The sequence below is a fragment of the Falco biarmicus genome, chromosome 4 (genome assembly GCF_023638135.1).
Source record: "Falco biarmicus isolate bFalBia1 chromosome 4, bFalBia1.pri, whole genome shotgun sequence".
NCBI lineage: Eukaryota > Metazoa > Chordata > Aves > Falconiformes > Falconidae > Falco > Falco biarmicus.
In genome coordinates, this window is record NC_079291.1 from 91,404,757 (window position 1) to 91,432,412 (window position 27,656).

General features: G+C 42.6%; 1 protein-coding gene across 5 annotated transcripts in view; it reads right to left on the reverse strand.

Annotated features, from left to right (window-relative positions):
• Window positions 1-27,656, reverse strand: part of LOC130148520 (contactin-4) — a 339,116-nt gene that overhangs the window by 216,849 nt on the left and 94,611 nt on the right. The window contains exon 1 of one of the 5 annotated variants that reach the window (XM_056337219.1): window positions 12,198-12,308. The exons of the other annotated variants lie outside the window; for them this stretch is intronic. The gene's annotated coding sequence lies outside the window, so the exon portion shown is untranslated. Of the gene's footprint in view, window positions 1-12,197; window positions 12,309-27,656 lie in introns of those variants that run through there. 5 annotated transcript variants of the gene reach the window in all.

Sequence of the window (27,656 nt, forward strand, 5' to 3'; positions counted from 1 at the left end):
GCACAGACTGTCCCAAGCAGGATCACCTGCATTGCTTCTAAGCCCTTCTGCAAACCTGGTCCCCCCCTTAATGATCAGGGTGAGATTGCATCAGCCTCGGCAGTCTGGAGTTTGGCTGCATTTAACGATCTCTCTGGCTGTTATTAGGTGAAAGTGCATTTTAGAAATCAAATTATCCTCAAAATGCCACTCCTAAAATCATGCCACACACAAATCACAGCATGCCAAAGGTGTTTTAAATCAAATGCCCTATCTGAAAAGGGCAAGGGAAAAGGGAAATGTTTGCATGGGGAAGCATCCAGCTCCAGGATCCCCATGCAGAGCGAGGCAGGGGACCAGGCAGGGTCTCCCAACTCTGCCCTCCCAGCAGCTGTAACAGCCAGCTACGCCGGTGCCTAAAGAGTGGGAGTAGCTCCCAAATGTGACCAAAACATTCAGAAATACATGGATTTTCATTAAACTTCTAATCACTGATACGCACAAATTGTTTACTGAGTGCATAATTAAAACCTCAAGTGTTTTCCATAAAAATATTTGTAAATTAGGTAAATAAATTATTCAGTGGTCATTATAGAAATTAAATCTTCTTGCTACCTCACAAGCAGAACTCAGAGCAATGCGGCTGATTGTTCCCCCAGATGTAGCAATACAATATATGGATGGTGCTTCAGCGCGGGTCACAGCCAAGGACCTCACAGATTCTGTACTACGTGTGGCTCTTTGGTACACGCAGCTCCAGTCTTCCCCTCCTGGATATCCCACGGGAATACATGATACAGACGTTAAGTCCCTAAGCAAGACCATCAGATCTGAAATTTCTTTTTCCACTGTCCAAAGCATTCACCAGCATCTCATGAAAAAGATCAAGGCAGCTGCTGTGGCCATGTCACAACTCTTAATGACCTCGAAATGCTCGTATCTTATACCCAAAGTGATAATGTAAGAAACTTCAGACACATGTTAAGAAATCAGAGGGACGGAGGTACTCGTGCTTTCCATCACCAAATCCAGCTCAGGGAGCGTGACATACAGTGATGTTACCTGTACAAACGCTGCATCCCAGAATAATGAATTCCCACTCATTTTTTAAGCAGGTTCACATTCCTGGACACACTACCCATTCAAAATTATTAAGGATGAACAGGACAAATATGGGGATAACATACTGGGACAGCTATTTTCTGAGTTCTGCCGAGAGGACAGAGAATGGTTTTGCCTGGGATAAACAAACACTGAGTTTTTCCCGTCCTGTTCACTTATTTCCAATTCTAATCCTGGCTGGCACCTGGGGAAATTAAAAATACCTCCCCCACATTTATTCACCATGAGAACCTCGCCTCGTGTAGCCGCGGTACTGAGGCTAAATACTCCAGGGATGGAGGAGAAAGAGCTAAAGGATGGCATGTTTTTTTTACTGGAATAGTTCGTTCACTTCTAGTAAACATGCCACTTTCTACATTGGTTTAGAACTACTCCTGGGTTACGTATACAATTCAGTTTACACACCCAGATGATCTATGTTCTTTTGCATATATCCCTCCTGTTTTGATTTTCAAAAGTGACAATATGCAGGAGCTCATAAACAACCAGAAATACCAGCTCACCAGGGAAAATACAGTCTCTGCTTTGCTTTTCCCTTCAGTTTAAAGAAAATAAGTTAAGAACACAACAGCTTTTACAGCCCAAAGACCTGCACTTAAAGAGAAAAATTCTTCCATCGTTATTTCTCTCAAGCAGTCATTTCACCAGTGGGCATGTTATGGAAACAATTTTTTTGCCATCTTTGAAAAATTATTTCTTTTTAAACACCATTTCTTAGAAAAGATGCTCTGAACTGCATTTAGAAAATGTTGGAATTGGTTTGTTCATTCAAAATTTTTTGACAAATAGGTACGAGAGTGTTTAAGTTTTTATTTATTTTTATTTATTATTTCACTTGAAGCAGACTCCTTGATGCACAGTTTCATTTTTAAGTACAAGAAGCCCCACTTAAGCACTCTACATTACACAAGGAACTTGTAAAATATTAATTCTGCTTTGAATTTTGCCTCCCCAATTTCCCAGCCATTTGTCCTCGCTGCTTCACAAACCTCAGCGGAGGGGAGGGGAGGACGGATGGCCGGGAGGAACAGGGGGACGCCAAGGCTGACAGAAGCCACAGGCTCCCGTTACAAATTACACCATTTCTTGCACCATTTCCTCCTGTCTTCAGGATGGGCCACCGGTAGCTAGAAAGGAGCCCATAAATCAACTACAGCAAGCAGAGAGATCCCAAAAATATTTTCTTTGTACTGTACCAGCAGGGATTAGCCATTTGTTATTTAGATTTTCACTACAAACTATTTTATAGTTTAGGCATATAAATTGCTTCAGTAACTAATTGGAGGACAATGTTTAGATAAACCCTGTATTTCAGGTGCTGCCTGTACTTGTGACTCTCCTTTCAGCTTAGCTGAGGTTTGGCTTTGAATTCCTTTGGGATGATGAAAAACAACAAACAACCCACCAAACAAACAGAAAGCAAACCTTGCATATTTGTGTTGCGAACTTCAGAGATGCAGCCCGAAACATCTGGGTACCCGAGAGGGCATCCAAAAATCTGTCTGCGTGTGCTAAACTGTGCTGCTGCGGCTGCCCGTGACTGCGCTTCACAAAGAGCCTGGCTGGGAGCAGCAGGTATTTCCAGACAAACACGGTATCACCAGCCTTCAGGAAACCGGCACATTTCAAGGTTATGACAGAAGGATCCCTAAAATCATGGCAGGCAGTGCCTTTGACCAGACTGACCTCAAACTGCTTTGCAGCCATTTCCAACAGAGACACGCACCGTTTCACACCCAGACCCGGTTACTGGCTGTTCCAACGTGACTCTACACTACAAGTGACCAGCGCTGAACCTTCACCGGCAAAAACCTCGAAAGGAAGCAAAAAGGCACAAATAAATTAATCTCATCAGAGGCCACACTGCTCGTCCCAGGTCATCCCCGTGGGACAGGAGGGACTTCGTGGGAGGGCCAGGTGGGATGGTGGGACATCCCATAGCACCAAGACCACCGTACCTCACCAAAGCTGGGACAGAATGGGGCAGCACATCCATGACCTCCCTCTTTTCTCTCCGGTCACCCACAAAGTCATACCTCAAGCCACACAACAGCACCCGAGAGTTGTGGTATTTCCTGTTTGTAGCTGAGATAAAACCAGAACACAAAAGATCACGGCACTACCCCAAACTTGTCTTTCCAGTACTCTTCATGAAATAGAATTTCTGTAATCTAACCTGAAAAGCAAAATCTGAATTACCTCTAGACGAGCATTTAAAGACAAACTGATTAAAAGATCTACTTTATAAGGCTGCAGCATAATTTCTAAATGAATCACATCTTGGGACCCACCACAATCAACAGCTCTGTGCCCATGTGGGCACCAAAGCTAATGCTCTGTGACCATAGCTATGACCTGGCGATTTCATTTACTCTGATTAAATAAATTTCAAACTTTATATCTGGTGGAACGTCTGCAGTATTTTCTACCTGAAAAAGATGAATAATTTACAAATGGTGTTTTGAATGCTCCAGATACAGGTTATTTTCCCTTGACCAAATGGAAAGGTTTTTTGTTTTTTTTTTTTTTTTAAATAGTAGGAAAAAGACCTTCAGTTGTCTCAAGATCTGTGCGCCTCTATCTAAGCTCTAAATTGGTGAACAGTTACATTATTCCCCAGACAGTATAAAAACAGAGCAAGATCTATACCTAGGCAATTATCTTTCTTTGCTCCACCGACACTCTTAAGAGTTGTGCACAACCCTGGGTCTCAAATGAGTGCCTGGAGCAAAGGGCATCCTGCAGCACCCGCAGCGACACCAGACCGGCTCCCTGAAGGACAGGGGCTGACGCATTTAAGGTCAAACCACACACCCGCAGGAAGGAGCCAAGACCCAGGACCTGGGCTCCCACAGGGCAACTTCAGACTGGTCCACTGCCGCTCCTCTTTCCTTCCAACTCTTCCACAAGCTGCACCGAGTCACTGTCACCAGAGGCTGGAAATCCAGAGACAGACAGTACTGTCTGCCAGGAAGATGCTCCGTCTGACTCATTCTGTAAAACCCATGTTTCTGGGAAGACGTGCTACGCTTCATCCGCCACATCGTCAGCGTTATTTGCATGTCGGGACTCTTCCTTGGCCCACTATTAGTCAGATAAGAAATGAAATGTAATATATTACATGTATCCCCTGCACACGTCGCTTGGGCAATTTGCTCCCTAGCTCTCCCTGAGACTCCTGAAATTCACACAAAAACAAAGAAAACACAGGAGCTGCTGCTCTCTTGTTTTCAAAAAAGCAGTTGCTCTATGTGCTGTTCAGTGCCAGACCAGCAGATCTGCACTCTGCAAATCCCGGATCCCAACAGCCAACCAAAATTTTAAGAAACAAAATGTGCATACAATCCTCATGAATCAGCTATCGTTAAACATTTGAGTTCGCTTTATTGCACACTTAATCAATAATTTCATTTACTTGCTTGTAGAGGCTCTTCCTATAAGCCTCTTCCCCTCTGGCACCAGGCACAGAAAGGAAAGGTTCTTCCTCTCCGCAGGCTCATTCCCATCCGACCTCTTTTCTGCAAAGGAACATCTGGCATTAAAAAGTGCACTCGAGGTCTCGGACCTCTTCAGGCTGCAGATGAACAGGAAGCCTCAGGCTGCAGAAATCAAAGTTTATAAGTAGAAACCTATAAGAATCAAAATATTTTATTATTTTTGTGTACTTCATTGCTTTTCCCTGGACCTGACAGTCTCATCTACCCACTGCCATACACTATCGTTATCCGTCATTGATCTTGGTCTTCCTCCCCACCTTAGAGGGGAAATTTAGGAAAGCCGGATAGAATATATGCTTTTATTTTCTATAATAACAAGGCTTACTGTAAAAGAGACCACCGTGTGTTGAACGCTCCATAGGTAACCTGGCTCATTTATTGATGTTTAATATTCTCCTTTCTTGCTCACTGTAAGCGTTGGAGGAACATGGCAGTGCAGAGGAGCAGAATACAAAAGAACTGAGCCACTGTCAACCTGAGCCCCGGGGGTCTCCAGTGATGACAAAAACGCTAATCAGCTCTGCCGCTGCAGAAGACAAAACCCCATCCATCTTCCCCTGGCTGTCCAATTGGTGAGATTCTACTTTGAACAGAGCTTGGAAATTCCCTGTTAAATAACAGTTCTAAAAGATCATTCTAATTTGCAAATACCACACTAAGAGACACTGCAGGGACTGCCGAAGGAGCGGGTACCGGCCGTAAAGAAACGCAGCGACGAGCGTGGGGAAGCTGTGGGCACGGCTTTGCTCGGGGTGACGCACTGCACTTCTTTGGAAAGGCACAGAAATACGTCAAGACATTAAACAGAACTTCACATTGAGTGGTGGGAAAGGAATAAAGACAATAAGGAATATATGAAAATAAGGAAAAAGAACAGTAATAAATCTCACATCCCTGAGCAAGAGCCGTCCTCTGTCCAGGGGTGGGAGCCTGCTTTGAACACCTCACTGGCTACACCAGTCATGGATTTTGCTCCACGCATGGCACCAATGCTATCAGTCCTCACCCTCCAGCCAACAGGTCCCAAGGAGCTGCCACTGTTGGACCAGCTCACAGACAGATAACCTGTTTATAGCTCTCTGCCTCACTGATTATCCATTCCCTTCTCACAGACAATTTAAGATCCTGTCCCTCATTGCTGCCTTCATTCAGTTGTATTTGAACTAAACGGACCAAAATAAAAGGCACTGCTTGAGCCAGGACCTGTGCTGCACCTGGCATTGTATTATATAGAATACAAATACGTAAAAGTGATTTTTTTAATGCTAAACATCCCATGGATATAATTCTCCCATGGATACAAAATTAGTTCTATGTGGATCATTTAAAAAAAAAAAAAAAAAAAAAAAAAAGAGACTTTCAATATCTCTCCGCCTGCCCAGAGGGAGAGCAGCTCATCTTCATGCCAGCATCTCAGCCCGCAGTGAGTGTTCTCTCAAATGGTGCAGCTACAGCCTCGGCTCCTGGTCTGCCCCACGCGAACACCATCTCCAGCCAAATCCCTCACGTCCCCGCCGGGAGCTCGCACCGTTACTCCTCAGCATCAGTCATCCTCTCTCTAGCAAATAATTGGAGAAGTGGAGCTGCCCTGAGGGGAGGCAGCAAGAGGAACACGGTCCTCGAGAGCCGGGAATTTGCCAGGGAGGTCGTGGCAGCAAGCGGCTCTGCCTGATGCGATCCTGAACCACGAGCTGCCCTGGCCAGGCAGGTCTGCTGCCTCCCTGCCCACACCACTCACAGCTTCAGAAAATGCCACCATAAGCCCAAAAAAAGTTTTCATGTCATACCAGAAAAGCTATCCATTTGGTCGATCATTGTCAAGGATCAGATGTGTGAATAATCACCTGTAGGCTACTGGAAGAGGCTTTACAGGCTTGTTGGAGGCAATGCTGAAGGCATTCGATAATTACATCTTGTCATGAACCAAAGCAATACAAGCGAAGGGAACTGCTGTTTGGAGTCCCCAGGTGGAAATCAAACAGAAGCACTTGGAAGCAGGACATGATTTCTACACATTTCTGCAGCAGGAACCAGATTTCCAACGTGTTGCATGAGAAGGCGGCTCCAGCCCCACTGGGAAGGTCCACACTCCAGTGATTTCTGGCTTGACCAGCTTTCTTCTGCTTTTTCCACTACACAGAAGCCCACAGCCCCAATACAATATACCACAAAATATTTCAAACCTAAGAAAGATATGAACCTAAATTTGAAGAACTTTTTTGAACAGCTCCTTGGAAGAAGCCCAACGAACTGGCTATCAGATCTCAAACTGACGCCACTACACAACATTCAAGAGAGGAGAGTATCTGTCGGCAAATTGTCAAGTTTTATAACCACAAGGATCTTAGAAATATTTATTCTCACTCAAAAACTGTCAGGAACTTTCACTGAATAAATTATTTCTTGGTTTACCCTCAAGAAAGCAGGTTAACTCACAAAAAAAAAAGGCCTAAAATAATTTCTTCAAAGGAAAATGACAAAATTTATCAAATTACTGGTAACTATAACTCTGATCCTATAGACTAAAAATACACTAGAAGCTGCCAGTACAAAGTCGGGTAATTAGGATTATCATCTGATTGCTCTACTTTGACAGTCCCTGTCTTCCACAAATTCCAAGCCAACTCAAACGCAAATTGTTATTTTAAAAATAATTTGAAAAGGCAAGGGGGGTGGGGGCTAAAAGTCTACTGGATTGCACTCCTAGTCCCTGAAGAAATGAAACCATCTATGTTATATGGTTTCTACCTTCAAATACACAATTAAGTTGTGAAAGCTCAGCACCTTGCAAGATCATTATGTAAAAAACTTTTAAGAGTGACTCCTAGGCTAAATTAGCGTTATTCTTGCAGTAATGACCTATAGATTTATTTCCTTTTGAGTACGGTCACGACAAATGCAGAGACTGCAGATCAATTTATTTGGTTGCAGACTGCACTTGGGTCCTTGGTTTAAACTAAACATTGGAAAGCTTTTATTAAAATCAACATATTTAATATTTTTCCTTTGTCTGCAGAAATGTAGTTTCTTTCAATCAGGAAACACATTAAATTTGTTTAGAAAGATTTCTTTAATGGGTTTTTCTTTTCAATAGCCACAATACATTAAGAAACATAAGCTACCGCTATATATTCCACAGTATCCACATCTATTTTAGGTACTTTCCCTGAAACAGCCCATGCAGGAAGGGGTATTTAATGAAAGAGGACTTAAAACAAGTGTGGCGTTCTTAGACCACATAACAGATTGCTTCTCTGTGGGGTTCCTGAAAATTATTTGTTGATTAGGGGTTTCCCAGAAGATCTTATATATCCCCATCATCACACCGTGCTTTCAGTTTGTATGTCTTATAGGATACATACAGCAAACTGTGCCGTACACAGAAGGAATCAGCTCTTAAAGAAGGATGCGACTGTGTAGTTTATTGACTGGGTCCCCATCTGTCTGCTCTGAGCGCTCAGTGCTTCAGGGCACAGACCCTACAGACCCATGAGCTGTAGTTCGGATTTGGCAATGCCACGCTCCTACATTTCACACTTTGTATTGCCTGGAATGGCAGAAGAAAACCGGTAAGCCAGACCACTCATTCAAGCAAGCAAAGAGATCATGGTTATTTCCCTAAATGACATAACAGAGTTCTGCACGAAGAGCCAGAGAACGGTTTGTTTTCCCAAAGGTAATACCAGGAAACTGTTTAAAGACTATTTAAAGAAAGATATTCGAGACAGCTTCAAACTACAGAGAATAGGGGGTTTGAAACTAATTTTAAAAAGTACATAATATTAAGAAAAGAGTATACTGAGAAATTCTACTCTTAAATAAACCTTCCAAGATGACCAAAATGAATGTACAGATTCTGTTCTGTTTCAGTAATAATTTTTCAGAGATGGGAATTATTGAATAATTCAGGTTCATCCTAAAGACTATAAAATATTACAAAAAAAAAAAAGAAAGTTCACACTGTGTTTTTAAAAATTACTTCACATTCACTTTATTCAAATAAACGTCTGGGTGAACATGATCAATGTTCATTAAAAGCTATGAAGTGACAGGTACACAACCGGCACTTGGCATTTGCACAGCTAAGCTTTCACAGCTGTAATGAATAAATGGAGCGTGTGCTTCCACACGCAGCTGACACCATCCATAACTCTGTATTTGACACTTGACTGCCCTTAGGAAGGATCTGTTTTTCAAAAATAGTTTATTTGCAGGGAAAAAAAAAATATTACCAGAATAACCTCCTCAGTAAGGTGGCTCTGAAATACAGTTATAAAAGAAATGCCAGAAAGAAAATTCTTTCAAGTAGTAAAGTTTATGTGAGATGAAACTATTGCTTAGTGCACACACCGGAGCTTATTACCATACAAATTCATTTTAGATATTACATAAAATCACATTTACGTATTTCCTTAAGTAAGTATATGAAGAGGCAGGCATTGCTTTGGCAGGCGAGCATCCCACCTGCACCAGCCACCTCAAGGTCTCACCCAGCCACCAGTACTAGGGCAAGAGGTAAAACCCAAGTCCTGCTCATCCCCTGCTAAAACCCCATCAATTCCCAGAAAGTCACAGCATTCAGGACAGGATATACTTTCTAGGACATGATGTCTTTAATTATTACAGACACACACACGCGGCAGCCCTTTTCCCTGATAGAAGGGCCAATCTCCTCTTGACATCCTCTTGGAGGGCTCCTCCAAAGGCATGTCAGGCTATTCATCACCCTTCTTTCCTGAAAAAAACCCTGGCACTCCAGTCCTCTAACAAAATACTTAAAAGTTTTCACGGTTTGTTGGTGGGGTTTGGGGCATTTTTTGGGTGGTGTTTTTGGTTGTTTTTTTTTAATCTACCATCAAGGTAGACTTTTTAGATTACAAGTCTTCTCAGGCATCATTTTTCTCTTCTAATGGTATCAAATCCGCAAGCAAGGTCAGGAAGGAAAATCCTAGCAGGTTGCACAATGAATTTGAAGAACCAGAATGAATTTCTTTTACATCAGTTCCACATATCACATCATCATGTTTCATTTTAGGAAAACAGAATGAAGGAAAGGAAAACAAAACACGTACCAACAAATTCCCTCTCACTACTCCTACATAATAAACTAACTCAAACTGCCATGAAATCTGGCTACAGCTTCTAATTGCACAAAACCAAACAAACATGCAGAAACCCACCAGTGCTTTGGATTTGTGAAGAAATCCCCAAGCAGCAGAGAAACAACTGTAATTTCACAATCCTTTTTTGCCTTGGGTATGTTACGGTCAACAGAAGCATGAAGCGCATCTCTCCCCCTCCCTGTAATGAAAGCACCAAAATGGGAAACGTTTGACTGGCCATTTTCAGCCCTTTTCAGGTCTATCTGCCCACTGAACTCATAAAATGCCTTTTGGGGCATGTAAGGATTTGCATCCCCTGGGAGCTGTGCCCTGGCAGCGGGACACCCTTTGCTGTATCCCACCTTGTTACACTGATCAGCAGCTGCAGATGGTAATTAGCTGTGATGGGCAAACCCTGTGGGCAATGTTGGAGCTCATCTGAAGCTAGCCAAATCCCCCTGGGTTTGGATCTTGGGAAATTAGACTTCGGGAGGATTTCACCATTTTATTGAGGTTTGGCAGCCCTGGGAACACAGCGAGACAGGCGCCTGCCCATCCTCCTACAGCACCAGTGCGCTTGAGCACTGCCACCAAGAGATACACCTGGCTTGGAAGGCGGAAGGCAAGGAGGAAACCTGCCACGGACAGATGCTGAATAGCATCATGTTCCATTCTGGGCTTTGAAAGAAATGAAATTTATTTGGCTTTCATTTTATTTCTTCATTTTGTTGATATATAACAAATACTGGCAAAAAAGAAATAAGAAAAAAATAATCATCTGTGACCTATGGTATTTCTATTTTGTTCCTTTGAAAAGTGCTCAAAGATGGATAGCCACTCTTGGTAAATTCAGAAATATTTTAAGTGGTTGATAGCAGAACGTGATTAAACTGCACAATTACTGCATGCACAACTGTAAACTGCAACAACGAAGAGAAACAAAGTCTTCTGCTGACTCTCAATGATTTGTATTTTGTTTTGAGCTGAATATTAACGGCCATTCATGAACCAACCTCAGCATTACCACTGTGGTGAGGAAGCACGTTTGCACCCATGCTCAGGGTCACAGCAGGTACTCGTTCTAAAGGATCAGAGTATATACATACATACAAGATGCATGACTTGTGCAACTTAGGTTATATTTACAAGACCACCTTAAATGTTAAAGATGCCTAATTAAAGAAGGGCTAAAACCTGGCCATCACTTCATTCAACAACTGGAAAGCTGTGCAGCAGCTGGGATTAAGGAGCAAAAGTCTCAGTGTTAAAGGCATCTCGCACCAAGGATCAGTTATCAAATTTTGACTAAGACTAGAATAATTGAAATACTGACTCAATCATTTTGTTTGCAATTTATACACAAAAACTATAGCTTTCTCAGATTTCATAGTTGTTTCCTAATGAGTATCTGATCCTATAAATGAGTGGTATGAATCATGCACAAATCTCAATTTGTGCTATTTATTTTTGAGTGGATGAAAAGGTAACATGCAATTTTTCTCTCCAACAGATGTGAACAGTTGCTGTAATTACCTCTGGAAATTTCATTGTTCTTAATTCTGGCTTTATTTTTTGAAAAAAAATAAGTAATACTGTCTTAAAAGTCACCATTTTTCACTACATCCTTGCCATTAATCCCACTGACAAAAAATTAAAAAAAAATATTCAGAGCAAGAGTAGATGGGCTGAAAGGTGGGACATGGAGCAGGAGCTGGGGCAACAGAGCTGAGCAGCCGTGTCCATCACGTGGGCACCCCCCACCCACGTCAGGGTAAAACCAGGCTTAAGGTTCCAAGCATTTCATCCGTTTGTTGGGAGTTTATTGCTACCATGCCACAATAAAACTGTCCTGGAAACTATTGAAACTTCACACATCTCCTCAACCTCCTTAAGCATTTCCCAGTGCAGAAGGACACCGTGGATCTATGCAAAACATCACACATTGTCCACACAGGCAAAAAAGAACAAAATTTTTCATATCCAAACCTACAGCGTCGCGAAACAATTGACTGGGGAGCTGAGATACCCTCCCTCAGCCGGTCAATGCCGTTATTTTTACACAAGCATGGAAACAATCTGAACCAGCCCAGATCTGAGCCAGAACCGATCCTCCCAAGGTGTGTAAGGCCAGTCTTCCCTGTGCCACAACACTGCCGAGGATAAAAGGTGAACTGCCTCCCACTGCAGCAGGCTGCTATAAATACCAAGAGACAGCTGCATTATTCTAAATCTTAATGCAAGAACACACTGAAATATTTCACATCACACAGTAAATTGTTTGAAGATTGCAGACAAAGTAGTCGGGCTATGAATAACTGACAAGAAAGTCTCCAGATAAGCACACAAAATTAATTATGCTGTACCCAGAAAGAAATAAAAAACACCAACTCAACGCTAACAAAACAGCTGGTAATAAATAATAACAAGTAAACATCTTAATGCACTTATTTTGGTAAAATCAATGTTCATGCAGCAACAGCTATTAAATAATACTTACTGGGGAAAAGTCTGAGAAGCTTAAAATCCAGTACCTTGCATGTCAGAAACCAAACCACATAATGAGAAACAGCTGGAGCTCATAATTTATACCATTTTGAGGTCTTAAGGAAAAAGGCTGCCAAAAAAATACCAAATCTTCGGGGCAAATTGATCTCATAAAAAACGGATTAGCGTGTGTGAGGGTAATCAAATGCTTCATGTTGGATTACAATCCCACTTAATAAATCAAGCTACTTGCTACTCATGAAAAGGTTCATTCTATACTCATTTGATTAGTTACACTAAAAATAAATCTCACACAGCAGAATCAAAAAATAAATGATTGGCCTTCTAAAATAAATGCCACCATGAGTCCTTGTAACAACTTGACCATGTACGCTGCCACGCCAGCCCCACGTCTCTGAAGAGCTTGGGAAAACTCCAGCTCAACCACATCGCTCCTCATCACATCACCCCCCCTGAAGTTTAGCCTTTCTCTAACAGCGCCCGCTCTCCTGGCCCGACCCCGGCTCCGACCCCTGCCCAGCATCGGCTCCGACAGCACCCGTGTGTGCAGCACAGTAGGAGGTGACAGGAGATACCACGGAAGATAATCCAAGTTTGGCTCAAGAGGATGACTACAGAGGGTTATCATCTTCAAACCGTCAAGAAAGGATTAATGGTGTATCATTTTCTATTTTCACTGCCTGATGCAGCGAGGTTGGATGAACATGACACCATACCCTCTGCTGATGCGATGCAGTTTGAAGATGACTGCAAGAGAGAGAAGGCTTTGTGTCCTGGTGAGGCTGCTGCCAACCTTGTCTGGAGAACGGATAGATGCTGGTGAGCATGTTCCCCTCACAGCATCAAGTCTGCTATTACTCCAATATAATTAGGGACCTCTATGTTCTCAGAGTAATTTTTCCTTACAAGAGATGCCAGCTACTCACTCTTCTTATTTTTTTCAGGGACAACATCTGTGGGTGACAACATGACTTTACAGCAAAAAGGACAGGAAAAAAATAGTAACCTAGTTTCTTTTCAAAAAATAAAAATGAGTTTATGTTCTCACAATGGTCTGCTCTCCTCTGAAAGCTGAACCCAGTCTTTGCTGTGAATCATGGCAGTTTGCTATTTTATTTTGACCTTTACATCATTATGCAGCTTGATTAGCTGAGCTGATTGCTTTCATACAAGAACAAAACCAGCTACTTAAATAGATAAAAGAAGAAAACGATCAAAGTATTATTTCATATTCTCAGAACGGTTGAGTTTTGGAAAAGAAGTGCCACCAGCCTGACATCACTGAGAAGTAAACACCTTTCAGTGCAGCAGCTAAAGACAACCGCTCCTCTCCTCCAGCATTGCTGAAAAGGCTTTTCAGAGGGATAACGTAGCCGAGGGACAGCTGAATTACTGCTGAGCATCTGAGGGACGCGCTAGGGCTCAGGGGGCTGCGGTCCGAGGTGGCAGCACTGCAGGTCGCAGCCATGCAAGTGCTTCAGCCAGTTTCAACAGGAACTCCAAGGGCAGAATAGGAGGAAGGAGCTGAACTTGCAGCATACAAAAGTGGTTGTAATCACAGATGCAAATATCAAGAAACAAAGCAAGGACCTGCTTGAGACAGAGGCACAAACACCTTTCTGCATCCCGGTCCTCAGGAGTATCCACAACAGTTTCCAGACCCAGAGGAATCAAAACATATAATTAAAATGACTCTCTTGAACAACAGCCTCCCTGTGCTCAGCTTCCAACTCTGCTTCAAGCCACCAGAGCAAGTTCTAGGAGAGGAACTGGACCCCTCCAAGCTTTCCACCATAACAGGGCATAAAAAGAGAGATTTGTTGTGCTGACAGAGACCTCCCCAAAACACAAACCTGGTAGAAATGCATCGTTTATGAGAACAAGTTTTGGATACATACGTATTACCCACACACGTGTCTATAGGTGAGCTTTATCAATGAACTCATCTATCTACACCACAAAAGATACCACAGATGCAGAACAAGAGGTGCCAGCTAAGGCTGCCATGGGACAGCAAAAGGGCATCAGCTGAGATGCGGCCACGGGTTATCACCAGAGATGGCTCACAGCAAACTACCAGTACAAAAGAGACAAAGCCTGCTGTGGGGCAGCCAAATGCATGGACTTTTGTTAAAAACAAAACACCCACCACCAAATAAACAAAACCAATCCCCAAATAAAAACACCCCCCCCCACCCCCCCCAAAAAAAACCCCCACAACCAAAAAAACCCCAACAACCACCAAAAAGAAAAAAACCCCAACAGAATGCCACCAACATCCAAACTAAAGAACCCCCCAAAACCCCACTTCTATTTGCATTCGCTTACTGTGAACCTTACCGCAAATCTGGCACCAAAGCATGAAAGAGCAAAACAAATTCTCCAAACCCAGGTAAAAAAGCCTTGTCTACCAGCAAATTGAGTCATGATTTAAAGCAAGTAGCATTTGCCAATGTAGTAACTAAGCAGCCAGTAAATAAATACAATTCAGTAATGAGACACAACATCTTTAAACAATTACAGTATTTGTACTTGACTTCAGTATTTCTAAGGCAGCAAGAGCAATACTGCAGCACGCAGTGTCCCAACACGGCAGCATTTAGCATGATGCAGTCACCCCATACAGGGCTCTGTCACTCACACTTTAGCTCCAAAATAACTGTGTTATTAGGCTTGATTAGCTGGTGCTGGTGATCAGAAAACATTTTGCAAGTATCACCTCAATCTCACAGATCCAGTGACTGAGGCAGCAATGCAGGGCCGGAGCTGGTGCTGGCAGGCACGATGCCAATGGGATGCTGTGGGTACCAGGACTCTGTGCTGATAGGATGCTGTGGGTACCAGGACCTGGCAGTGCTGGCACAGAGCAGGAGGGCAGTCCAGGGGGGAAAGACACGCTTGCACAGAACAGCAACGTTCAAACTTCCCTGGGCAACTCTGCACAAATTACTTTTTTTTTTTCTTTTTTAATTCAGATTTTATTACACCAAGCCACAGGCCCAGATACATGGATTGAAAACTCCATGCATCTATTATCTCTATTTATTACATGAAACCACAATGATGCTTTAACAGTCCTTTTCACTGCGATTCCATTAGCAAAATATTGGCATGACTTCCTCTCCCACTTCCCCAATGACAATTATAAAATATACCCCCTAACTACTTCTGTTTTTTAAAAGTACATTTTCCTAATATTTAATTTATAAATCATTTCCCACATGTATTAGTAATAAATGTTTAAAGGCGGCAGACAGGAATATAACAGGAAAGCATAATGCTTGCTGTTTACTAGGAGGCCTCATTAAAAAGGCATCAAGAGCAAGGAAAATAAAAACAACCTTGTGAACCTTTGTAATTGGTCTCAAGAGAAACGTAACACTGAGGACATCAATGCAGAAATGTCCCAGCCCACTCTAGTGCCAGAGATTAGAAAAAAAATCCAATTCACTATGTCTTCTGCACTCCTCAATTCTTACACTTATTTTTTTTATTAAAACAAACTTTTTTATATTTTTATCATACCTGTAACATCTCTGTAGATGAGATGTTTGATGCTGTGATATTAAAAATCATACTTAATCATTAATTCCTTTCCCAAAATTCATTATTTTTTGGACAGAATAACTAGAGGGCATTTTAATTCAATTTAATTTTTGTGAGTTCCACTGTGGTGGCACTCTCCATATTGCTGCCTGGTACAGTCTGCTGTCTATTCTTTTAATCATCTCTCCTATACATACTTGTTCTTTTTATTTTAATAATTCTAATGGATAAGTTTGTTATTTTAACTTGCTATTTGTCATATGTATTGGGCAAAGAACTGTTATATTAAGACACATTTTTAGCAAAAGAAAGGGTTAATCCTCCTCTGAGCTGAACAGTTAATGTGACAAGCCCTCCCCCTTGCCAGCCAGCTTCCCCTTAGGCCCAGATGCCACTTGCAAAGCTTAATTTTTAAACCAAACCCAGCACACCATCTACTACTGAGCAGACTTCAAAACTCATATTTAAACCCAACAGGTCCCAGAGGCTCCTTTCAGATACTTTGGGGCTTCCCAAAAGACTCGTGAAAGTTGATTAAACTAAAAATTGCATTTCATTTTCCTGTTTTGTTTGCATTTAAATGGAGAAACTTGCAGCTGGGTAATAGCCATATATTTTCTGATATACTTCCATTCCCAGCAACAAACATTTTTTCATGTTTTCCGCCACTTAAAGTGTATAGTTCTTACTGCTTCTCAAACACAGAGTAAGTATTTCCCTCTGCAAAACCACACCACAGAAACTCGAGTAAGACTTTCCTAATAGGTTTAATTTGTGAGACTCAAAAGCCATCCAAGCACAATGATTTGTAACATCTTCACTTGGAGATGTGTTTCAATGCATGAAGACTTGCATTGCAAAAATTAATCCTGTTCCAGCCATCCAACCTTACGGGTGAGTGCTCGCAGCCTGGCTGGTTTCCTTTGCTCCAAATCCGGGCAAACCCCCAGGACATGGGCACTGCTGCAGTCACCCCCAGGGCACGGGTACAGCGAGGAGCCCTGCATGGCTGCTCAGAGAAGGGTGAAGGACAGTGCAGTGCTGGGCTCCCAGCACTGGGATCTTCTAGGGACACTTGTGAGGAGCTTCCACCAAACACGAAGCCATAACCCAATCTCCCTCTCTGAAAAACAAGACCACCTTGTAACGCCCCAAGGCTAGCCACTACAGGCCTCATCTTTTGCACTGAAACCACATAAATGTCCCCACGCTGCCGTTTGGGGAGCGATGCCTGCACACCACTCCCATGCAGCTTTACCGAACTGCTCCCTCCATGAGCCCTGCATGCTGATGCCAGACCCCAGCAAGGCGAGCTTGTCTGGGGGGGGGAGCAGCGCCCACTCCCCATCCCTGCTTCCCTCTGTCACTCTGGGCTCCCAGGTGCAGTTATAAAACACTTCAGATGCCAGATTTTACACAAAAGATGCAAAAACATTACTCAGCCAAAGAGCAGATCTGATAAAGCTAAGGTGCAACGTGAAAAAATCGCCACCCTTTACTCAACTTCAATGCACGCTGGTGAGACATCTTTGCACTATTGCTACTGTTCCATGTGAAGAAAGCGGGTACTTCTCCAGACCCTGTGTTCAGGATAATACCCAAAATCCGGTGCTTGCACCATTTTCCTCAGCAAGCTGTGGCCAGCAGCTCCAAGAGGCACCAAAGCCAAGTTTCAAGGATCCACAGGAAAGCTTCTGGTGTGCATCCAAAGGCGTGATTACATCACAGCCTCGCCAGGCTAAGGAACAGGAGTAAGCATGGCAGCACAGATGTCTGTGCAACATGTGCTCATCCTGGGGGCTGACAGCTCTCAGTCCACAACAAAGACACCACGGTGGTGGCTTTGCTTTGGTAGTCACGGGGCCAGCTCTGCTAACGTGAGCTTGGGTACAGCGATCCACTGTGCAATGGCACCCTCACACACGGCACAGGCATACCCTGGAGCTGGACCAATGTACATGTGGAAGGCTGGAAGTCAAATGAGCCTTTTCCACTCCCTTACAGTTCCAGAGGGGATTAATTTTGGGAACAAAAAGGCAACTGAGATGGCAGAAGGCCACCTGGCACCCATGCACGCCCGACCCTAGAAGAGGCGCGCAGTGGCAGCAGCTCCAAGCCATGCCCAGCACGGACCTCGCGGCCACCAGCTCTCCTCTTCACAGCATCACGGCCCGGCAGCTGTCACAGGATGCAAGAAGTGTCTGAACATATTTTAAATTCACAGCTCTTTGAGGGAAAAAAATTGTACCCCTAAAAGCACTGATGAGAAAAAGGCATCCAAATTTGTTTTCATCCATTTAAAAGCCTGTAAACTTTAGTGTTATTTATTGGCAGATCAGTCTGCTGCAAGCTAACGCTTTGCAAACGGAAGTGCCGACACACGCTTTGATGCGCTTTCACGGGTCACCCCCCAGAGCCACATGCAGCCCCCAGCAGGCTTCAGCTGCCTTTTAAGAACCTTTTGGCACATTTCTGGTCAGTTTTACCACACCATTTGTTTCCACACACTATAGCGTCCAAGATTAAGACTTACATCTTTAGTCTCCTCCCTATCTTTCTTCCCCACCAAAGGACTTTTCCAATTTCTTGCATGAGAGGCTCCAGTTGTGATGGGTGCCCAGGCCACGGTGGCTGCCTACGCCGGCTGTCCCGGGACAATGGGATAGCAGGCATGTGCACTGCCAGCACGGCATCACTGTCACAAGCCACGGCAGTGCCAGCGCTCAAGCTGCATGTGCCGCAGGCACCAGCTCTTCCTCCCCATCACCCTGCACGCTCGTCCTGTTTTGCACAAATCTATGCTAGCGTGCCCAAAACAAACCTAATGAAAATAGCTGGAATTCATGAGAAAAATAATTCTTAATGGTCTCTGTCACATTAATTTGGGTAATGTGCTGCATACAAGCACCGCTCACCTGGAGGGATGGCGTAATTAATGCACTCCCTCTCTTCACTGCCCAGAGATGAAGAAAGTGTCCTGATTACTTTCACATGTTAAGCATCATCAGAGCATGATTGTGCAGTTAATAATGAAGGTAAACCTATTTCCCACACCAAATGAAACCACCTCTGCTGCCTCTCCTCCTCAAGTAACATTTTACCCACGGTGCAGGTATGAGGGGCATCCACAAGGCAGGGGCTACCCCTGGTTCCCTGCAAGCAGCACGATTCCCACTGCAGCCAGCCCCCCGCCCACGCCTTCCTGCAAGCTTTAAGAACTATGTCTAAAAATTCATTAATTATCCTGAATACGAAATGGGGATAGGAAAGCTATGACAGATCAGCTCCCCACACGAGCCCTGTCCTCATGCATGCTTCCCCAGACCAAGTTATTAAATCTGCTGATATACGAGTATACTTAGCTTAACAGAAATATGCAAGAAATATGGTTATTAATAATTTCCCATAGGAAATCTGGGTTTTGCCTATATATTTGTACTGAAAATTCAAGTAAAATCTACAACAAAAGGGGGTAAGAAAATTAAAGGAAGATTTCCAACTTTAATTTGCAGTATCACCCACCAAATTCTTCCCCTTTGACATTAAAAAAAGAGAACCGGGGCAGGGACTTACATACTTCATCTGAATTTTCAGACTAATTACTTTTCTGCAACCAGTGTTGCAGGCACTGGCGCTGATGAACTGCTCTTTCCTAACCCTGCCTGGTCTGTCTGCATCAACAGATGGGAGCAAAATGGCCCCTGTAAATCAGACACAAGTGACAGCAACTAGATTATTGCACAGTCCTGTGAAACAATCTCAGGTAAAATTCACATTAGAATGTCATTAGGATTTCTCCCTGAAATATTGCTTTACATAAATTTTGTAGTATAATGGTTATTAAAAACCTCAATAAAAAAAAAAGACCTAATCAGTTCCTTAATACCCTTCTCCTAATTTGTTTATAAGTTAAATCATATTTTTAAAAATAGGTTATGATATATTGCAGGAGACATTCCTTATTTTAATAACTTATCTTTAGCTATGGAAAGCAGTATTGCTAAAATAATATAAATGCTAAAATGAAATTTCAAAATTAGAGAAGCACTGAAGTATTTCGATTTTCCATTACACGCACTTAAATTTTGCAAGATGGGATTCAATTAAATCAGCTACTGCACTGAACTTGGAAACTGCCAGCGGCAGATTATATCTGAGAAGGACAAAGTTTTGAGAAGAACCTTTAGGATTACACCAAACACAAAAGTCATTTAAAACAAGAATTTAAAACACCTTTTTGGGGTTTTTTGGCCGGAGCAGTGACATCAGAGGACAACACAAGGGTCGCCTAGGACCGTTGGTATGGCTGCAAGAAAATTAACACCAGCCTTATGTAGTACCACAGCATTAAACCAGAAAGCTACATTATTTAGGAAGGAAAAATTTTACTTACAACACCCGATGCCTTTGTATTTGTTAAATGCTACCTTTCATCCATTTTAAGCTTAATTTCAAGCCTCTGTCGATTTCTTCTTTTCTTTTAACCAGTGCAAGCAGCCAAAGCCTTCCCTTTTCAAGCGTGCTCTTTGAGCTGGTCTCCCTCACAGTGATGCTTCACAAATGGAACAGCTTCAACATCTCCACCAGTCCAAACCCCTGAGAAATCCACATGTATTCATTTCTTTGAAATTATTGGGGGGGAGGGAGGAAAAAAAAGGCACTTCCTCACTTTGTGTTGTATTTCAGAAAGTTTAAATGGTCTAATATCCTATTCCTTTTCAACATACCACAAAGTGCTAAATGGTAAGAATTACATTACTGCCACTGCTTAGATCTCAGCTGATAAGGTGAGCCTCTTACATTTATACTGACTTCTGAAAAAGCTGTTGCTATACTGGTCTAATAATTAATAATTCATGGAGCCAAATTACAGCTCTAGAAGGATACAGCCATTTTTACTAGTTCTTTCATACTACTGTGATTTATGTATGACTAAGTAGGAGACTGAGCAAAGGAAAAAAATTAAAACTTAACACTTCAGGTTTAAAATTAAATTGCTCTTCCATACTCAGAAAGCACAGACAGAGCAGGTTATCACAATGCTTCTCTTTAGACAAGCACGTGTACAACACTTCCGAACATATATTAATTTTATTACATAAAAATACCTTTTGCAGCTATTGAAACTGTAGATGTTTAAAACTGGAAATATTTACCAGTGATGGGACTTCCAGTGTCATGGGAGTACAACAGAACATACGAGATCTCTAACTTCACCACAGTCCTCCTTTCACATCGTCCTTGATGAATGGACTAATCTTTCTGCCTCTGTATCTATCCTCTCTTTGTTAAAGACACATTTTTATTGATCCACGAATAGAACGGGATCCACCTAAAGACAAAGATCAGCAAAGGAATCAATTTTGTTATTTTTTTTCCCAGAAAGGGGGGTGGTGGAAAAAAGCTATTCATAAAATGATCTCTTTCTCAACCTACCAAGGACAACCTAGCTGACATTTTCACGAGTGCCTAGATGTGTTCTGGAGGATAAGGACACAGATGATGATAAAACCAAAACAAACAAAAGAGCAGTCATCTAAAGATACAGGCATATACTGGGGCTTTTAGAAGTGTTTAGTCCAGTGTGGCTTTCTATTGACTTTTTGTTTTCCAGCATTTCACCCTGAGACACCAGCACTGAGGAAATGCTGCCTCGGACCTTGGGAGAACAAGGAGACCTTTCTCAGTAGATATTCCAGGCTCATGCTGAAAGCACCCAAAGCTGCATCTCCTTTAAATAACTATGCTGATCGCAGTCAAATTAGTGTTCCAGCATTGCTAAACAGGAAATTCTGAAGCTTTTTTTTTTTTTTTAAGCTCGTAATTTTATTACCAACTAAAAGATGAATTATTGTCATTTAATGGTTTGAGAAACTGCTACCTCTACACAGCTACTACAGACTCCAGAAAAACACACACACACAGAGCTCTGTTAAACAGATGGTCCTAAAGGTTGGTGTACCCTCTCCTGCCCTCTGGTTCACTCTTTTATCCTCCTCCGACACACTTGGTCTCTGGTTATTTCCCAGATTACCTCTGCAGATGCAGATTCACAACACAACCACTGCCCGGTGCTCTGATGCTTGCTGTTGTTACACCACACATTAAACTCTTAAAAAGCTAAAGCTGCCTTTGTCATTACAGCCAAGCTGCTGAAAGCCTACAAGAAGCACCTGTTTTTAATAAAGAGTTTAAGGCCAAGTAACAGCCATCAAAGTTTCTGATTAGCACATGTTTTAGAGCTCCAAAATACACTTGAACAATCATGCATCTTCAATGGAAACAACACTTCTTGGAAGTCCTCCTGTGTAAGGGATTCAAGCTGAAGTACATTTGGCAGCGCAATGAGAAAACTGCCAGTTTCTAAAAGATGCCTCATTGTTCACACTCATATGGGCTGCTGAATTCCTGGCTACTGGCTCAGCCTTCAGTCTGCACATCACAAATAAATATCTCTGAAAGCCTAATTAATGCAGCTAGACTGTTTAATCTTTTTAAGAACAAAATAAAAAAATTGGTGCCAAGAAGAAAGAAACTTACTGCTTTGGTTTTTGGGAAAATGCGTAAGGGCAACGTTTTCATAACTGTTAAAATAATTAGGTCTTGGATTGAGGTTTAGCTTCCTAAGAGCGTAAGTTACTTTGAAAATTGTTGATTCCATATCATACACTATAATCTAGCAGTTCTACATTACCACTATCTATTTATGTCTTACTTATTTTGAGTTCCAATATTAGTGATACGAAGTCATTGAAGCAGAGAACAGACCTGGGGGGCTGCACAGCGGCGCTCACCGCCACCAGCGTGCTTCAGTGCAAACAGCAAATTGTTCTGCTGGAGAACAAAATCATCTAAAGCACCCTAAAACAAATCCTTCACCAACCTTTTTGAAAGCAACCATAAGTTATCTACCAGACACAACTGCTAGATGTGCCATCTCTAACATTAAAGTACTCGCTTTTACACCAAAGATGAGAGCAGGAGAACATTATTGTGAGTGTGCATCTTCTCCAAGGCTGGCTAATTACTACTGCTAGACCAATTTTTTTTTTTTAATTTTTTTTTTCCTGAACAATATTACTTTTCTCTTCACCAACCCACCTCCCTCAATGGTAAAATACTGCAGCAGGTAGTCCATAGAGGTCACTGAGACCTTGGAGACACTCAACACTCAAATGAAAAAGTCCCCAAGCAACCTGACCTAACCAGACCTTCTTGGAACAGGAGGCTGGAGTAGATGATCTCCAGATTGCCTCCAACCCACATTATTCTACAATTTTAACTGCACTTAGACATAAAAACTCATTGAATGTCAGAGGCCGGAACTGGGAATGAGCAGAAGAAAGAAGCAGATGCACACAGACACATTTCTGTATTAAGAAAAACCCACAAAACACCGAGACTTCTCGTGAGCAGTTCATTCAAAGAACGTGGGTTACTTATTATTTTATATCACAATAATATCTTTATTCTGATCTGTTACTAAGACTAAAAGTTACATTTCAAATGAAAATCATCTGTTGACACTAACAGGAGTCAGTGATGTTCACCACATGGAAATATTCTGCACCCTGGGGCACTTCCCAAAACTCAAACCCAGCTTTTAAATTAAATCCTGACATCTTATTTGGCCAAGAAGTGACTGATCCAGTCATGCCAGAGAGCAACTACAGAGAGGCGGTGGGTTACTGTTAATTTACCACAATTCAGTTTTTAAACCAGTTCTGTTCACGATAATTCCAGAGGAATGTGAAACCTTGGTTTTGCCTCCTGGAAAGGCTCAAAGGGCATTATAATTGGAGAGTCATCAGGGCTAATGGAGAAGAATGGCAGGAGATACCTCAGAGAGGTATTAGATCGTTTTGTAAAGCAGAAACGTCACAGAAAAGCCTCTGATGAGAAATAGTGACCTTATCCTCAAAGAATCTAATTCAAGGTGAATTGAGATGCAGAATTTTATCAAAGACAATTTCTTTTCACTAACAATTTTGTTTACATCTTGGGTTTTTTTTTCTCCTACCAACTTAATCGCATCCACTTCTCAATGTGAGCTGTATCCAGCACGTGCAGAGGGCAGCCTCGCTTCTCAGTTCACACGTACCAATAATTAGAAGCTTCATAACTGTACTTAGCTCCACTTACTGCGATGAAAGATGCAGATGTCTGTTTTAACAGCCTCTGATAAGCATTCAGTTTGATCAGCCTGTACAAATACCCTGCAACTTGTACTGTGCAAAAATTTCTTAACCCACAATTCATATAAAAGTACACACTCCCAGCGTTTAGACTTCTGAAGCTGAGATTTCTAGGCCACTCAAGAGATACGAGTGTACACCACAAACAAGTCAGTAGCTAAGAGCACATTTTCCAGAGCCATTTGGGGTCCCAGCGAACTTCCAAGAAGCACTTGAACAGCCCAGCAATCACCACCGGTACCCTACGTTGTGCTGAAGCACCTCTGAATATCTCTGAATTATCTATTTATTTAATCTCAAAGTCCTTAAAAGCCAGCAGTAGAAATGAGTTAGGCTCTCACCATGAAAAAGTATGTCCTAAATATACATACGCAACATATGTAAGCTAGTCACCTAAAATAAGCTAGTCAGCTTAAAGACACTGCCATCAATTACACCACCATTACAAAAGCAGCTTAAAATGCTATAGAAACTTCTGGAAATAGAGCTTTGTCATTTCTGGAAGTGTTATGACAAATTCCTGATTATTTTAATAAGAATGATTACTTAAGCTTCCTTACATTATTGAAAATCCTACACTGACAATAGAATTGTCTTTTGTGTTGGCTAAATAAATCAGCACAGTAAACAAGGGGAGTAATAATCATTTTCAGTTAGAAGGTGAGAGCAAAGTCAAAATGGAGAACACAGAAAATAATCACAGCCTTACATTTTAAAACACAGCTAGCATTCCCAAAATCAGTTAACATGGTTTTTGTCTTTTCCCTCAGTTTTAAACTGCTTTCTAGCTATGAAAGCATTGTTGTGCAGAAAACACTGGGAGAAGGAAACCCATTAACGTCTACACATACCAGGTTTATACAAGTGCACAACAGGAATAAATTAGCACCATCTCTAGTATCCTTATACACATATACTCATAACACTGTGAAAATCATTTTCCACCACAAAGGTGAAGGACCGAGTCCATACAGGACCAGGTGAGCAGACACGGGGGTGCAGGAAATCAAGCACGCTGTCTTGTAACTAAATATATTTTAAATTAGTCTAACACGTTTATTGTGTTGGAAATGTCAAAAGATGCTTGGAGTATGTAAGTGTTCATTCATAACTTTCCAGTAACGTGTAAGTTGAATATGACAGTAGAAAAATAAATGAAGAACTCCAGCTCAGATAAAACTCAGCTCTTTGAGACTCAGGCCATGCAAGGGCATGTCTGCTGAAGCTGCAGGTAGGCGAGAGGGACAGCTGCCCTGGTTACCTTTTCTCCCTAAACTCAGATTTCTGGTTACCTTTTCTCCCTAAACTCCGATTTCTGGTTACCTTTTCTCCCTAAACTCCGATTTCTGGTTACCTTTTCTCCCTAAACTCAGATTTCTGGTTACCTTTTCTCCCTAAACTCAGATTTCTGGTTACCTTTTCTCCCTAAACTCAGAGATTTTTGCATAGGTAACAGTTTTTGAAAAATTACTGCTAACTTCCAATTTTTCCTTTGATACAAGTCTAAGAAGTAGCCTGCAGTAACATCTCCAGTACTAACTAAAAAACTCTAGGTAGAACTGTCCACCAGCTGACCCTGCTATGGTTAGGAGAGCATTAGGCAGCCTGGCAAAAAGCCACATCCAGTTTGAAATGGGTACTGAAAATTTCCTCTGTCAGATGAATCTTTAATCTATTTATAATCTACAATGTTTCCTCTAAACAGCACTCCATGTCTTACCTTGTATCATTTTCCACATAAATGCCATGCCACAGAGCTAAAACATATGTCCAGATAGAAAAGTGGATTTATTTTTTTTTTTTTAAAGCAAAACGTTTAAGAGGCTGAACTTATTAGAATTTGATCTACAGTCATTATTACCAGAACAACTCGAAAGCAATTCCTGTCATCCTCCCCGCTGCAGTGTTTCAAAGCCAGGGCCCAGCTACAAGACGCAATCCTTTCCTTTTGGCAGGTCTTTTGATTAGAAAACCAAAATAGCGACAAAAATTTTTACACATCTTCTGATGCTTCTTTCCAGGAGTAAGGGTCTTCAACCCACATTCTTGTGAAATTTGTTTACCTAACAACATATTTTTAAAATTCTTCAAACAGAAGGAATTTATCTGACCGTAAGGCAGCTGCGTCCTCCCGCCCCGAACCCCAGACCCCCCTGGTGCAAGAAGGGGCCGAGCAGCAGGGGTGTCCCGCACGGAGCGGCCGGGTGACATGGCGTGGCAAGGAATGGTCTGCAATGGGAGAAGGTGTTTTATCAGCAAGTGGGAAAAAAAAAAAAAAAAAAAAAAATGTGCTGTCGTGGATGCAAATGCAAATGTTGGAGCTATTGCCACTCACGTGCCTCGCTAACAATCCTCTAGGACAGCAGGCACCCAGAAATTCGGTTTTCTTGCACACAGCTTCATTACGTCTGGCTGTACAGAACAGCAGTAGCAACAAACAAGTTTGAAACTACAAAGAGCCTTTCAATAGCTATTTTACTCTTGTACTACCATCTACACAGTACTTAGTTTCTGTAGCTTCTGAAAGGAATTAACAAAGAAAAGATGTGCTGAGGTTTCACTATGATTATTTTCTGTATCTGATGATGCACCATTCACCGTAGCCAGATTTAAGCCAAGCTGCTTAAGCTGCATGTGTATTCAGCAGAGAGGATGGGTTAAGCTTTCCTCTCTCCGAGCTGCACATGATGGTAGCTGGCTTCTGGAGTTGAATTTGGAGTCACTGGTAGCACCGGCAAGCCTCACCCAAGCCCAGAGACCACCTCTCCACATCAGTACACGAAGCGCAGCAGACAGTCCTTGACCAAAGGAAGGACACGAAGGAAGTCCAGCTGTGACAGTCCCCACAAGATGTGCGTTGATGTTAGGGGATCTCATTAACAGCTGTTGATGTACTTTTCATTCATCAGACAAAGTTTTCATCTCAAAACCACAAAGGCCTGACCTTTCCCAGACACACATCATGCGGCCAAGAACTGCAGCACTGCACAGCAAAAGGGGCAAAATGGGGACCAAGGGTGGACGAGACAAGCACCCCGATAATGCCCTCTGCAGCACAGCACAACCTGGTACCTGTGCCCCAGATGCTCAGCCAGCCAGGTACCTGAGCCATTCAGTGCCTATCAGACAGCAGGGCTACCAGGGGAACTCTCCATCTGCTTCGTGTAATGCCACTGGATAGTGTGTATCTGCAATTCAAGCGTTATGCTGGTACTCTTGCTATTTTAGTTCCTTCAGCGATGCATCGGCCCTCTATCTGCATCTCACATGGGTGAAACACAGGAGGCAGGCAGCGGGAGAAGGCAGCAAGTCAGCAGCTATGTAGGATAACAGCAGAGCGAGGCAGAACCATAGAACTGTTTAGGATGGAAAAGACCTTTAAGATCAAGTCCAGACGTTAATCCAGCGCTGCCAAGGCCACCACTAACCCATGTCCCTGAGTGTGCATCTACGACTTATTTAAATACCTGCAGGGACAGTGACCCCACCACCTCCCTGGGCAGCCTGTGCCAGTGCATGGCCACCCTTTTAGTGAAGAAATATTTCCTAATCCCCAACCTAAACCTCCCTGGTGCAACTTGAGGCTGTTTCATCTTGTCGTCCCCCGCCTATCCCACCCCACCCCACCCACACCCCTGCCAGGCATCTGCCGAGAGCGATCAGCCCCCCCAGCCCTTCCTCTCCAGGCTGAACCCCCCCAGCTCCCCCCG